Source organism: Marmota marmota, unplaced genomic scaffold (assembly GCF_001458135.2).
Source record: "Marmota marmota marmota unplaced genomic scaffold, marMar, whole genome shotgun sequence".
Classification (NCBI taxonomy): domain Eukaryota; kingdom Metazoa; phylum Chordata; class Mammalia; order Rodentia; family Sciuridae; genus Marmota; species Marmota marmota.
The window spans coordinates 16280-31178 of NW_026008273.1; the positions used below are offsets into that span (position 1 = coordinate 16280).

The 14899-nt window shown below is 36.8% G+C and overlaps 1 long non-coding RNA gene across 1 annotated transcript; it reads left to right on the forward strand.

Moving 5' to 3' along the window:
• Positions 1-6687: 6687 nt before the first annotated feature.
• LOC125614844 lies at positions 6688-12325 on the forward strand. The gene is made up of 2 exons (XR_007345399.1): positions 6688-9602; positions 10072-12325. It is a non-coding gene; the product is annotated as an uncharacterized LOC125614844 (long non-coding RNA).
• The last annotated feature ends 2574 nt before the right edge of the window (positions 12326-14899 follow it).

The window sequence follows — 14899 nt, forward strand, 5'->3', positions numbered from 1 at the left end:
ACAGGGTATATTTTTCCATCTTCTAAGATCTTCTTCTATTTCTCTCTTTAGGGTTCTGTAGTTTTCATTGTATAAGTCTTTCACCTCTTTTGTTAGGTTGATTCCCAAGTATTTTATTTTTTTTGAAGATATTGTGAATGGAGTGGTTGTCCTCATTTCCATTTCAGAGGATTTGTCGCTGATATACAGGAATGCCTTTGATTTATGCGTGTTGATTTTATATCCTGCCACTTTGCTGAATTCATTTATTAGCTCTAATAGTTTCTTTGTAGAGCCTTTTGGGTCTGCTAGGTATAGAATCATATCATCTGCAAATAGTGATAATTTAAGTTCTTCTTTTCCTATTTTGATGCCTTTAATTTCTTTCGTCTGTCTAATTGCTCTGGCCAGTGTTTCGAGAACTATGTTGAACAGAAGTGGAGAGAGAGGGCATCCCTGTCTTGTTCCAGATTTTAGAGGGAATGCCTTCAGTTTTTCTCCATTCAGAATGATGCTAGCCTGAGGCTTAGCATAGATTGCTTTTACAATATTGAGGTATGTTCCTGTTATCCCTAGTTTTTCTAGAGTTTTGAACATAAAGGGATGCTGTACTTTGTCGAATGCTTTTTCCGCATCTATCGAGATGATCATATGGTTCTTATTTTTAAGTCTATTGATGTGGTGAATAACATTTATTGATTTCCGTATATTGAACCAGCCTTGCATCCCAGGGATGAATCCTACTTGATCATGGTGTACAATTTTTTTGATATGTTTTTGTATCCGATTCGCCAGAATTTTATTGAGGATTTTTGCATCTAGGTTCATTAGAGATATTGGTCTGTAGTTTTCTTTCTTTGAAGTGTCTTTGTCTGGTTTAGGTATCAGGGTGATGTTGGCCTCGTAGAATGAATTTGGAAGTTCTCCCTCTTTTTCTATTTCCTGAAGTAGCTTGAAAAGTATTGGTATTAGTTCCTCTTTAAAGGTTTTGTAAAACTCTGCTGTATACCCATCCGGTCCTGGGCTTTTCTTAGTTGGTAGTCTTTTGATGGTTTCTTCTATTTCCTCAATTGATATTGGTCTGTTTAGGTTGTCTATATCCTCCTGACTCAATCTGGGCAGATCATATGACTTAAGAAATTTATCTATGCCTTCACTATCTTCTAATTTATTGGAGTATAAGGATTCAAAATAGTTTTTGATTATCTTCTGTATTTCTGAAGTGTCTGTTGTGATATTGCCTTTTTCATCCCGTATGCTAGTAATTTGAGTTCTCTCTCTTCTTCTCTTCGCTAGCATCGCTAAGGGTCTGTCGATTTTGTTTATTTTTTCAAAGAACCAACTTTTAGTTTTGTCAATTTTTTCAATTGTTTCTTTTGTTTCGATTTCATTAATTTCAGCTCTGATTTTAATTATTTCTTGCCTTCTACTTCTTTTGCTGTTGTTTTGCTCTTCTTTTTCAAGGATTTTGAGATGAAGTATGAGATCATTTATTTGTTGGTTTTTTCTTTTTTTAAGGAATGAACTCCAAGCAATGAATTTTCCTCTTAGAACTGCTTTCAATGTGTCCCATAGATTCCGATATGTTGTGTCTGTGTTTTCATTTATCTCTAAGAATTTTTTAATTTCCTCCTTGATGTCTTCTATAACCCATTGATCATTCAGTAACCTATTGTTCATTCTCCAAGTGATGTATGCTTTTTCCTTCCTTCTTTTATCGTTGATTTTCAGTTTCATTCCATTATGATCAGATAAGATGCATGGTATTATCTCTACTCCTTTATATTGTCTAAGAGTTGCCCTGTGACATAATATATGATCTATTTTTGAGAAGGATCCATGTGCTGCTGAGAAAAAAGTGTAACTGCTTGATGTTGGGTGGTATACTCTATATATGTCAATTAGGTCTAGGTTATTAATAGTGTTATTGAGTTCTATAGTTTCCTTATTCAACTTTTGTTTGGAAGATCTGTCCAGTGGCGAGAGAGGTGTGTTGAAGTCTCCCATGATTATGGTATGGTGGTCTATTAGACTCTTGAACTTGAGAAGAGTTTGTTTGACGAACATAGCTGCACCATTGTTTGGGGCATAAATATTTATGATTGTTATGTCTTGTTGGTGTATGGTTCCCTTAAGCAGTATGTAGTGTCCCTCTTTATCCCTTTTGATTAACTTTGGCTTGAAATCTATTTTATTTGATATGAGTATGGACACTCCTGCTTGTTTCCGAAGTCCATATGAGTGATATGATTTTTCCCAACCTTTCACCTTCAGCCTATGTATGTCTTTTCCTATCAAATGCGTCTCCTGTAGGCAGCATATTGTTGGGTCTTGTTTTGTGATCCATTCTACTAGCCTGTGTCTCTTAATTGGTGAGTTTAAGCCATTAACATTTAGGGTTATTATTGAGATATGGGTTGTTCTTCCAGCCATATTTGTTTATTTCTGTTACTAAACATGGTTTGTTTTCCTCTTTGATTATTTCCCCCCCCTTTACTGTCCTACCTCCCACTGTTGGTTTTCATTGTTATTTTCCATTTCCTCTTCCTGTAATGCTTTGGCGAGGATGTTTTGAAGAGATGGTTTTCTAGCTGCGAATTCTTTAAACTTTTGTTTATCGTGGAAGGTTTTAATTTCATCTTCCATCCTGAAGCTTAATTTCGCTGGATACACAATTCTTGGTTGGAACCCATTTTCTTTCAGTGTTTGAAATATGTTATTCCAGGATCTTCTAGCTTTCAGAGTCTGTGTTGAAAGATCAGCTGTTATCCTGATTGGCTTACCCCTAAATGTAATCTGCTTCCTTTCTCTTGTAGCTTTTAAAATTCTCTCCTTATTCTGTATGTTGGGCATCTTCATTATAATGTGTCTAGGTGTGGATCTCTTATGATTTTGCACATTCGGCGTCCTGTAGGCTTCTAGGATTTGGGATTCTGTCTCATTCTTCAAGTCTGGGAAGTTTTCTCGTATTATTTCATTGAATAGACTGCTCATTCCTTTGGTTTGGAGCTCTGTACCTTCCTGTATCCCAATGACTCTTAAGTTTGGTCTCTTAATGTTATCCCATATTTCTTGGATGTTCTGCTCATGGTTTCTTAACAGTCTTGCTGAGCTGTCTATGTTCTTTTCCAGTTGAAATACTTTGTCTTCATTGTCTGATGTTCTATCTTCTAAGTGTTCTACTCTGCTGGTAGTATTCTCCATTGAGTTTTTAAGTTGGTTTATTGCTTCCTGCATTTCTAGGATTTCTGATTGTTTGTTTTTTATAACCTCTATCTCCCTGTATAGTTGATCCTTTGCTTCCTGGATTTGTTTGCGTAATTCGTTGTCGAAGTGATCTTTCATTGTCTGATTTTGCTGTTTAATGTCTTCCTTGATACTCCAGATCATCTGAAGCATGTATATCCTGAATTCTTTATCTGACATTCCATCTGCTGCAGCTGTTACCTCTTCTAAAGTTGCGTTGACCTGCATTGCTTGTGGTCCTTTCTTTCCTTGTCTTTTCATACTGCTTGCGTATCTTTCCTGCAGGTGCGGGCGGCGGCTCTGCTCTCTCCTTATTCCAATTGGGGTGTCGTGGCTACCACGCCGGCAGGTCACTGGGCCTGTTCTGGGAGCTGGCGGCGGCTCTGTTCTGCCCCTACTCCAATTGGGGTGACGAGTGTACCACGCCGGCAGGCCACCGGGCCTGATCCGCCAGTCGGTTGCAGGTTTGCCTACCCTGCAGACGCGGGCGGCGGTTCTACTCTGCCCCTACTCCAAATGGGGTGTCGTGACTACCCCGCCTGCAGGACGCTGGGCCTGTTCCTGGCACGGGCGGCGACTCTGCTCTGCCACTACTCCAATTAGGGTGGTGTTTGTACCACGCCGGCAGGCTCCTGGGCCTGATCCGCCGGTCTGTTGTAGGTCTGCCTACCTTGGAGGCGCGGGCAGCGGATCTGCCCTGCCCCTCCTACCACGCCTGCAGACCCCTGGGTCTGATCTGCAGTTTGATCACTGGTCTGCTCACCCTGCGGGCACGGGTGGCGGTTCCGCTCCGCCCCCACTCCAATTGGGGTCACGTGACCACCACACCGGCAGGGCCTGATCCGGGCGTGGGAGAAGGATCTGCTCTGCCCCTACTCCAGTTGGGGTGACATGTGTACCACACTGGCAGGCCACTGGGCCTGACCCGCCCGGCTGTCACAGGTCTGTTTACCTTGCAAGCGCGAACGGCGGCTCTGCCCTGCCCCTCCTACCACGCCCATGTACCACTGGGTCGCGGGTCTGCCCACCTTGCGGGTGCGAGTGGTGGCTCCGCTCCGCCTCCTCTCCAATTGGGGCCACACGGTCACCACGCTGGCGAGCCGCTGGGCCTGCTCCGGGCGCTGGCAGCGGCCCGGCTTCTCCCCTCTGGCTCAACGACAAATTGAGGAGACTCGGGTGTCTGTGCCTCACCCCCCCTACCAGGAGACCAACTGCTTATGTCACCGCTGGAATTGATGAAGTTCTCTCCTCCGCCGCTTTCTGCTGACATCAGATCTCTGCCATGTTGGTATCCTATGCGAATGGCAGCATTTCGTTCCCCTTGCCGGGCAACCAAAGCAACGGGTGAGTCCTGACCGGCCGTCAGCAGGACCCGTACGGAGAAGCAGTTTCCGCGGGCTCCTAGCCCCGGTCTAGGGAAGTTCCGGGAGCCGGAACTCGGCCGCTCCGTGCTCGGTGTAAGCTCCTATAAGTGTAAGCTCCAAGAAGCAGTCCCCGCGGGCTCAGTTCCGGGAGCCGGAGTTCGGCTGCTTAGTGCTTGTTGTATGCTCTGATAGGAGCAGGGTTCATGAAGCAGCCTCCGCGGGGCGGTTCCGGGAGCCGGAACTCGGGCGCCCCGCGCTCGGCGTTCGCTCCGATAGGCTCAGGTTCTTAGAAGCACCCAGGCGCAGAACCCTAGCAATCTGTTTGCAAGCCACAGGCGAATTGTAGCCTGGAATTACCTGATCTATGGCTGAATGAGTTGCGGTCAGTCGAAAACAGGGGACGTGACGTCAGTTTACCAAGATGGTGGCTGCTGGCCTCCTCTGTGGACTGACCGGTGTGTAGAACCGAGAAGGACCGCTTCCTTCCCCCGTCTGGAACCCAGAATTCAGCCCTGAGTACGGTGCTTGCGCGGCTGGCAGAAACTGCAGCGCTGTAACCCTGCGTCTCTATCCCAGCGCACACTGCAGACTCTAGCCGCGGGGCGATTTGCTGAATAAGCAGTTACCCTCCGTGCGACAAACCTCTCGCGTTTGAGTCCCCGTAGCCGATCCTCGTGCGATGGAAATCCTTCCTCCAGGTTCCGGAGCACCCCACTATTGCTGGAAATTCCTAACAAGATATCCTTTAGCCGTCCTGACTTGTCATACTCCCACACAGTGAAGCAGCACACGGGGGTAATGCACTCCCCTCGCCGCCATCTTCCTGGTCCCACCAATTTATTTTATTAATATATTCATATATATGTATTTTAGCAACCAAAGAATTCATGCCATACTATATATAGCATGAATTCTTTGGTTGCTAAAACACATAGGATTTTAAAGATAGGTATATTTAACCTTTATTAAATATAAAATGTTCAAGTCACATAAAATTATATACCTATAATATTGTTGATTGTGAGTGTCTGTAAAGTAATATAAAAAGAGAAAGTCTTACTGGGAATTTTTATAAAAAAAATTTATATTTTAACATTTCAGTCTTAAAATATTTCTATGTGATGGTATACTAATTTTTACAGAGTTCATTGAACTATATAAATATATACACAGTGGATATACAAACATATTTATTTGCATACAGTTATTAATGAAATTTTTTTCATTCAAGTAATCTTAGTGATAACTAATTCTTTAAACTAAGTCACTACCCTAATATTAATATTCTGGAGTAGAAACAGTGCTAACTTTTTCTTCTTTTTTTTTATCCCTTGCTCTTTTACCAAGAATTTGTCATCAGTTTCTGTAAATGATGATAGTGAACTTTCCAAAGGTCAACAAACCTCAGCATGATTACTCTTTCTAAATAGTAAAGATTATGGGTTTACTTGCCAGTTGCCTAACTCTTCTCTTTTGGAGCCTTCTCTGACCACCTGAATTTCCACTTTCATACCAGTGGGGACTTGCAGAATTTTCAAAGGACTGGACAAATTTACAGCTACTCATTGTACATCACTGAATGATTATCTGCTACTGTTATCCTGTTGACATCCATAGTAAAGAGGAATAGACACACTGTTTTCTATTGAAGAGCTCCCTGTAATTTCTGTCTCCGTTGTTTAATAGCAGCATTTGTTTCTTTTTAAATGGAAAACAAAGGTTTTGCAGTAGTTTCATGTATATATTTGCTCCTTATATTTGACTCATTTCTATGCCTCCATTTCTCTCGTAAAGTTATGGAAGTAAATAACAAAATGATTATTTAAATTCCTTGAACATTATTCTATGCTGGGCATTTCATGGAGCATTAGATCATTTAATTCTCATAATAGGCAGTAAAGAAGTTAATGTTATTATATTTGCTTTTCAATTGAGCATGAAGTTTGAAAAGCTCAAGTAATTTAGGGAGGTTAGCAAGTGAAATGTTCAAATGTTAATTTGTAGTATTATTAATTGTACTATTTTAAAGTGGAGGCTACTGTTATTCACTTTAGATTTTAAAAGCTCTTTCTTATGTAGACTGGGGTGAAAAAGCTGTGTAACCAAATATTTTGGGCAAGCTTTAAAATATGCATATAGATAGTTGCCCAGTCACAAACCAATATTAAATTTGAATACTAAAAGATATGAAGATAAAATGCTTACTGATATTCTAAAATAAATATTACAGTATTAAATTTTTCAGCTACTTTCAGTTTAATGTTTAATTAAATGTTTTAGCTTGGTCTTTACTGACTAAAAAGTTATATCTCTCTTATGACAAGGCAAAATAGGATATTTGGATTATGAAAATGCTGTATTTAAGCAGATTCTTGAGTTTAGTTTATCAGAAAATTGGTACTGATGATTAATATCACATTGCAGTTCATATACAAAATAATAACCAAAATTCTTCAATTTATGATGAAGAATTGAAGTTTTCATTTAATAATACAGTTTGAATTTTAAGAGCCGCTAGAGATTGTTGTTTCAATAGTCTGCATACTTTGTAACCTCTGTAGACTGCTTGCAAACAAGTAGCTGCTCTTTTGACTTGCAAGAAGTTCTTCCTCTGATTGACTTGTACTTTGTATGCACGATAGTAATTCTGAATGACAACAACTGCTTTAAAAGTTTTCAGGTAGTGCTGCCGCATCCTTCTCATTCTGAAATAAGATTGCAGCAAAACAGCAGCTTTTCTTTGCAATCTTATCTGCTTTCTGACCAGGTATCCTCTAACAAAAGCTTGCAATTTGATACAAGATTCACCTATGTGCACATATTCTTGTCTCTTTCATGCAGCCATTTTTTTTGTGTATGGTACTACTGCTGGATTAATAGTACAGCTTCTCTTAAAAGTAAATATTGTTTACATGCTTGTTTCATCTTGACAACTGACTGCAACTTTATTGTAGCATTTTTTAGACTCACAAATTTCTTTCTGGAAATACAATCATGATAATATGATTTAATCTTTATAATAGATGTTAAGATATGAATAAATGTTTTCCTGGCTTGCATCCCTCTATACGCAGACTGTAGAACAACGACAGCAGAACCTGTTCTCTGATAAGTTGCTAAAACTTTCCTGGATGAAATTAAGCTCAGAAATGAGTCTGAATTATAATGGCTGCTTTCTCTTATATTTCCGTAATTGCTGGTGTTTTCTTAGGAGTGCCTGCAATCTGATAACAATCTTCTTAAGGTTTAAAAATCTAAGTTTATCCTGTCGCATCCACCAATATGATTGCAAAACATAAGCAGCTCTAATTTGTCTGTATAAATTCCGAGCCTTCATTCTCCTGAAAGCTGCCTGTAGTTGAATGGCTGCAGCTCGTTTCTGTAAGCAGTTGGTGCACTCAATCTTTCCTTTAAGATATGCTTTGTAGTACTTCTGGATAGTCAGTACAGACTCTTTCTTTTATATAACTTTTGGGCTTGAAAGGACCGAAATCTTCTCTGAAAAATAACAATACAAGATCTAATATAAATATATTTCTGTAATTCTTTGTGCCTTCTATACCATGATTGTATGACAATAGCAGACTTTTCTTTGGCTTTTCTCCTGGAATGCCATTCTCTTCTTTAAGCCTCATTAAAAGTCAAACTTCACTAAAGAAATACCCATTTTCGCTTAAAATTTTATGTCCAGTACTTCAAACATAGGGGATGCTCACTAATATATATGGAATTAAAAGTTACTCTGCAGTGGTTACATCTAACACCCTGTTAGCATACAAAGTCGACAACTATCAGCATGCAGGGGCTGACAATCTGTGGAAACTGCCATCTGGCATCTATGCTGGGAAACAGAAACTCCCAAATAACCTTGCTGCAAAGGGAGAACACATTTGTTAATTTGAGAATTCATGCTTCTGATTTGTTATGGATGATATGAATACTCTAGCTTACCATCGTACCTCTTTATTTTCTCAACCAGACTTCTTTATCATATCAATTTCCAATAAAAAAAAATTCAGCTGGTCATTAAGAAAAATGAACAACAACTGAATTAACTAAACTTTCTTGCATCTTTCTTCCAGACCTACCCTGCTCCCTTTACCTCTCATTTTTTATGCCTTGGGAACCTTCTTCTTCTTCACCCAAGTATTAATTAAATGGCACGTTTACTTGCTTATTGGGCCCCTTCCATTCACAATATTACAATATAATGCAATTGCTGTTTTATTGTCTATATTCTTCAATTGGACCTTAGAGATCAAATAACTAATGGGATGCCATAGGATGTAAAACTCATCAGTATGAAGAAGGAAAAAGAGCTATATTTATATAATTACTAATTTAGCTATTTTCAATTTGAAAATGTATATTTTCCTTAAGCAAAGTAGAAGCAGCTTAGCTTAGTGCTTTGAAAGAATAATGAGCAAAAATAGACAAAAATGCATCATTAATAACATCCAACTAAGAGCCTTATCAAGAGTTGATTTGAGGGCATGTTTCTTGCTGTGTGTCTCTTCAAAGCTGCCAGTAATGGATTTACTTGGATCTAAAACTGTGAGGGCAGGAACTGTGCCTGTTTGTTCATTTTGCTTGTGTTCTCAGAACGTAACATGGTGCCAGATATACTTATTCGGTATTCTTCAATCTCAGTACTTTTACTGAGTGTTGTATGCAGGTTGCCTTTTCCTCTTCTCCCTATTTGTAACTTTTAAAATCACAGTGACAAGCATCCATATGTCTAAACATTTTTTTCTAATGTTCAGTCATCCCTTCTTGATACATACTAATATTGGGGCTTATTTGGAATTACTACAAATGTCCTGCAACATCTCCTCAATAATCCACCAAAGGAAGCAGTAGTATATTCTGTGTGGGAGAAGCATCATGGAAAAAGAAATGCATTCCTTACTGATATTCTCAGAATAATTATCTTACTTTATACAAATTATGGATAAAATGTGACTAAAAATGTATACTATGTAAACATACTCAAATATTCAAATAAATGTATGTGTTATATTTAAATATAGGTTGAGTTTCTCTTATCTGAAATGCTGGAACTCAGATCCCTGATACTTTTTGCATTTTGGAATATTTGCATGTATGTCACAGGATACCTTGGGAATGGGAAGGAAGTTAAAACAAGAAATTTATTTGTGTTTCCTATATACCTTATACACATAGTCTGAAGGTAATTTTGTAAAATATTTTAAATAATTTTATACATGAATAATTGTAGTCTATTTCTTCAGTCTCAAATTTGGGACATGGACAGGGTTAAATACAGGATGAATCTAAGGCACATGGACTGAGATTACAGGAAAAAATGTAATTTTGCAGAGAGAAATCAAGTGTCAGGAACAAGGGTGTATGCCTGTAGTCCCAGTTAGTAGACAGGCTGAGAGGAGGCAGGAGGATCACTTGAGCTTAGGAGTTCAGGGTTAGGCTTGGCAGCATAAAGAGACTGTCTCTCTTACAAAAGAAGTTATAAATTGTTACCTAAATTGAGAGAATGAATATTCATCAGTGCAAAATAACTGATTCACGCTGAGGATAATGCAAATAAAAATTATATTTTCATTACCATCATGTTCTATGATAATTCTTCATATTTCCTAAAACGCTACAAGTGAGGTGACCAAAATAATGTTATATCATTTAATGTCAGTGTTTCAAATGTTCATGAAAGATTTGTGATGCAAAATAATGATGCTCATCCAGGTCATATAAAGATTTATTCTTAATATTAAGCAAAATCTTTATATTCCTATATTCTAGATGCCATACATATGAACATACGTGAATATATATGAATATATATGAACATTCAAATCGACAGTGATGTGTGTTCATATATTATGTAAATCATGTGCCACCTAGCAATGTTTTGGCCAATCAAGGATGGCATACACTGTAGTAGACCCATACATTTATATTGTCCAGTGATGTCAGAGCAATCTTAGACTGTGTAAGCACATTCTAAGTTGTTTGCAAGAAGATGATATTGCCTAATAATGCATTACTCTGAAAATGTCCCGATCCTTATGTGATTCATGACTGTCCTTAAAGCATCACTTACTCTGACCCTTAGGACCTACCACATAGTGTTATTTGGATGGGTTCATGTGTTCATATCTGTTCCTCAAATGAAATCATAAACTGTCTCCTACACATTTACATCATGTTCATTGCACTGATTCTATAGTATATTCCTCAAAAGTCATTATTTAAGAAGCCAAAGTCTATTTAAAATAACAAAATATCTCTTTCATTCATTTTAATAGAAAAGGGTAGATCTCATACCATTTATGAGGAGTTATTTAATGGCTTCAGAAATTAAGTATAAGATGTTAGCAAAACAAAGACTGAAAGTGCAAATATAGATGCATCATATCACCATAAAATTAGGTAAAATGAACAGAAATGTGTTCAGAATTTTTCACACTTAAATGATAACAATAGCAAAACACAGTAACATAGAATGAAAGATATTAACAATCAAATAAACTTTCAGAAAATGAGGCCACTATCTTTACAGTTTCAAGTACTTTAAAAGCTGCTTGAATTTCTTTCATGGAGAACAATATTAATAGGAAACCCTTATTCTACTTGTGAATCAGCATGTGTTCCATGAAAGTAGTATATGTTTCTAGCATATGAAGAATATATGGATAATTACTCAGAAACTTTCCTTTAAATAATAAATATAAAGTTACAAATTTAAAAATTCCCATTAGTTTAAACAATTGTGAAGCATACTTACTGGTGCACATGAAGGAACCTACTACATATTTTTTAGAATGCATTAAAAATAATTCATTTCTTGCTGTAATCAGCAAACACTAAAGATATTTCTTTGGTTCAGCAGTGGACATTAAAAAGTTCAAGTTGGAGTTCAAAAACTATTCAAAAATTATTCTGTTTTTCTACTCATGTATCATCAAAAATTACCTAGCCCAACCACTTTATCCTAATCATATAGGAAACTGAAATCATGCAGAAAGTTGATATATAGGGTCAAGTTGAAATGAAAGGGGAAAAATCCCAAATAACTAATATTAACAATGAGAAATATTTAATTAAAATGAAAATTTTCACTTCCAAAGAGGACTTGTATTATAGTAATCAATAATACATACTATTACAGGTAGCCATGTAGATTATAGCATTTTAAATACATGGCTGCTGTACACCAGCATGATTTTTCTTTCATTTAACATTACAAAAATTCTTTGCACTAAGAATCATTATCCTCATACAGATGAAATTGGTGAGGTTAAGGAAGTTCAACACATTGCCCAAGATCACCTTTCTAGTAAGTCATGATCTGGGATCAAAAGAAGTACAACTTTACAATAAAAATAAAAAGCATTTTGAAGACTCACTTCCCCATTTCTTACACTTTACTCCTGCAAATGTGAAGATTCAAGGTCTTCCTTCTACTCAAGGCATCCATTAGAACTAAATTTTGTTCATAGGAAACTCAAGCCCAGTATAGATAAGAAATTTGAATAGAGGTGTCCTTCTTTTATCCACTGACAGAACAAGGACAGAACATCTCTGGATCTTTCATTGTGACTTCTGAAAATGAACCAAATTTCTCCTGCCATTCCTCCTTCCTCTCAACTTTCAAACTTTCTTAGTCTCAGTGAATTCCAATTCACTACTTTGTAAAAGCTTAAAAAAAAAAAAAAAAGGCTAATGTCCAATAGTGGAAGAAGAGCCATCTTGCCACTGATCATAATCCCCATAACCGCTTCTTTAGGAGAATGACCAAGTCTACTATAACTACTTCCAGATAAAAAGTTACAAGCACATGCTTTTTACATTTAAAAAAATCTCATTTTATCTTTAGTTTCTTAATTTGTTGTCTTCTTTTTTGCCCTTGTAAATCTATAGACTGACTAGTCCTTTTGATTTTACATGACAGTATAGGCTAGAAAGTTGGAATCAGATGTAGAGGTACTCTGAATAGACAATTTACCTTCAATATTACAACCCTGAGTAGGACTAAGTATTTACAAAGATTGAGAAATGGCCTTTAGATACTAAAATCTTATTATTCTATGATTTCTTCTGAACATAATAGAAAATTCCAAACTGTCATTTCAGTTGCAAAACAAATTATGTGATCCCTTTCCTCAGTTCTTTTAGAAGTGTTCAAGTAAATATCAAATAGAAATGACAGGCAGTGATTTCTTATTTTCCAATGATATACAAGCCAAAGTAGATATAACTGACCAGAAACCAGTAAGATGCAATAAATCGATAATCATTATGGATTATTACCCAAACACTTACTTTAACATAGTCCATTTAAGGAAGAAGCATTTTAGTTTTAAGGGTTGATCATAAAAACCACAGTCATTGGTGGAATAGGAATTTATCTTTTGTGGGAGTTTCCTTCTTGCTGGCTTATGACTGTTTGTCAGTAATACAAATTGGTTAGCACTTCTCTTGCTCATTAGGTAGAATTATTCCCTTGACTGGTGACATCAATGTATTTATAACAACCCCATCTGCAATGCTGGCAGCCTGGCCTGAAACATACTGATAAAAGGAGCAGAAGCAGGCATTTTGAGACAAAGTTACCCAAGCCATCCAAGAGCTTAGAAAGTCAGACATGATATGATTAGGCATGAGGTTGCTTCATGCTACAATTATACTATACATAAATATTTAACTTTGAATATGTATCCTAAAATAAATAATGTGATTGATTAGTGTTTTAGAACAAATGTTGAATGTAACATAAATACTTCCCATTTTAATAATAATGTGAGAGAAAAGACATTATTTCGAATTAGAGAAACTTTATAATTTAAGAGTATACTATGTACTCATTTATTTTAGAGTACATTAAAAAGAAACTGTTGAATTGAATATTACTAATGCTAAAGAGTTTTAACAATATATATCTTGTTGACCATTAAATAAATATATTTAAAGCATGCAATATAAGCTCATTACAACTATGGATTATTAAAAGTACTCCATCTTGGAGAAACAATTAAGTAAGGAACAATTAAATATCCATGTAAACAAAAGCATTCAAACCTTGTTTGCTTCATATCAATCCTTGGTATAACAGTTAGCAACCTCGGTAGAAGAGTTACCCTACATTACCTTTTCCTTGAATCAGATATTGATGGCTGAAACCATGGAAAGGGCACAAATGTGGATCCACAAGGAACTAGCTGTGGAGACATTATGATCTTCTCCTCGAATGTTTGTTCAAGAGAAGGAAATTTATTTACAGCCACACGCTCCTTTCATCCAGTAGCATGATCAAAGGAATGGAAGCTTGTTTTTATCATTTTATTTTTTAAGGACTTTGTAGGATGTAAACATTTCAGCTTTAGGAGCTGACTCTAATTTCTTTAGTGCTATCTTTAATACAGCATTGCTGGACAGACTATTAAGGAAATGTTGATGATGCAGGAAGGCCAGTGTACTGGTTAACACGATTATTTTACAGAGAACTGTGCGCTCATTAATAGCAAATAAATTGTCACAATATTCCTCTCTGCTTCTTTCTAAATCTTTTATTTATGTTTATTTGGTCTCAAGGTGTTTGGTGTTCAAAATAGAAAACATAGCACTTATTTCAGAAAATATAACTTATGATCTTTTCTCTGGGAAACAAAATTACATGTTAAAAAATCTGCAGCACTGATACAATGCCTACCAATATGTATGCCTTCCCATTCAGGAAAATATGCAGCATTCATACCTCAATTACACCAGAATGAGCCTTCTGCAATAAAAAAGTGCATACACACTAAATGTCATATCCCCAAAAGAAACTACTATCTGACGCATGCCCTATGAAATGGATGACACATTTAGAGAAATAGTAAACACACAGAAGTCTCTTTTGAGCATTTCAGGAATTGCAGAATATTCAAAGAAAACATACATATGTATGAATTCATAAAAATTCAGAAACATAAAAAATGTACAAACGTGTCCTTTGCTGTCAAAAACAACGTATTGAAAAGATACTTGAAATTTATATGAAAACCATGGTACACAGATGTATATAAATATTTTTGAAGCCTTAATTGTTAAATAACAGAAAACCAATTAAATTTCTTTGGCTCATCCACAGTATGCAATAGTACTGGAACAATGGAAACCTACTTATGATGTACTATTAAGTGGAAAACTAATATAGAAACAAAAATAGGTTACCATATACTATTAGGATTAGATTGGTTAAATCACATATGCATAAATACAGGAGGAAAACATTAGAATTGGGGAAATTTATGAGAGCTTGTTATGGCTTGGATATGAGGTGTCCCCCT